Source organism: Penaeus vannamei, chromosome 11 (assembly GCF_042767895.1).
Source record: "Penaeus vannamei isolate JL-2024 chromosome 11, ASM4276789v1, whole genome shotgun sequence".
Classification (NCBI taxonomy): Eukaryota; Metazoa; Arthropoda; class Malacostraca; order Decapoda; family Penaeidae; genus Penaeus; species Penaeus vannamei.
In genome coordinates this window covers 28,663,339-28,664,469 of record NC_091559.1, presented here as the reverse complement: position 1 = coordinate 28,664,469, position 1,131 = coordinate 28,663,339, and positions in this window count along the sequence as shown.

Sequence of the window (1,131 nt, the reverse complement as noted above, 5' to 3'; positions counted from 1 at the left end):
GAGAGAGAGGGAGAGAGAGAGAGAAAGAGAGATAGAGAGAGAGAGAAAGAAAGAGAGAGACAAGAAGACAGAAAGAGCAGAGCTAGAGAGAAAGAGAAAATAAGAGAGAGGAGAGAGAGAGAGAGAGAGAGAGAGAGAGAGAGAGAGAGAGAGAGAGAGAGAGAGAGAGAGAGAGAGAGAGAGAGAGAGAGAGAGAGAGAGAGAGAGAGAGAGAGAGAGAGAGAGAGAGAGAGACAGACAGACAGACAGACAGAGAAAGAAAAAGAGAGAGAGACAGACAGAGAGAGAGAGAGAGACAGACAATAAGAAATAGAAAGAGAGAGATAGATAGATAGATAGATAGATAGATAGATAGATAGATAGATAGATAGATAGATAGATAGAGAGAAAGAGAGATAGAGAGAGAGAGAAAGAAAGAGAGAGAGAGACAGACAGAAAGAGCTAGAGCTAGAGAGAGAAAGAGAGAATAAGAGAGAGTGAGAGAGAGTGAGAGAGAAAGAGAGAGAGAGAGAGATAGATAGATAGATAGATAGATAGATAGATAGATAGATAGATAGATAGATAGATAGATAGATAGATAGAGAGAGGAGAGATAGAGAGAAACAGAGAAAGAAAGAGAGAGAGAGACAGACAGAAAGAGCTAGAGCTAGAGAGAGAAAAGAGATAGAGAGAGAGAGAGAGAGAGAGAGAGAGAGAGAGAGAGAGAGAGAGAGAGAGAGAGAGAGAGAGAGAGAGAGAGAGAGAGAGAGAGTGAGAGAGAGAGAGAGAGAGAGAGAGAGAGAGAGAGAGAGAGAGAATGAGAGAGGAGAGTGAGGGGGGAGGGAGGGAAGTAGGGAAGAGATCAAGAGGGAAAGAGACGAGACAACAAACACGAGAGGAAGAATCAAAGAGAAATCGGGAGAGAGAGAGAACGAGCGAGAGAAGGAGGGAGGGATGGGAGAGGCAAAGAGAGGGAGTGAAAAAGGAAAAGACAGACAGGAGGAGAGAGGGAGGGAAGTAGGGACAAAAGGAGAGAAAGGGGATGCAAGGGAGGTACAGACAGAGGAAAGGAGGGAGGGGAGATCAGAGGGAGGGAGAAGCAGCCCGTGGGAATACGGGAGGGAGGGAGGGAGTTTGGGGCAGCCCGTGGGA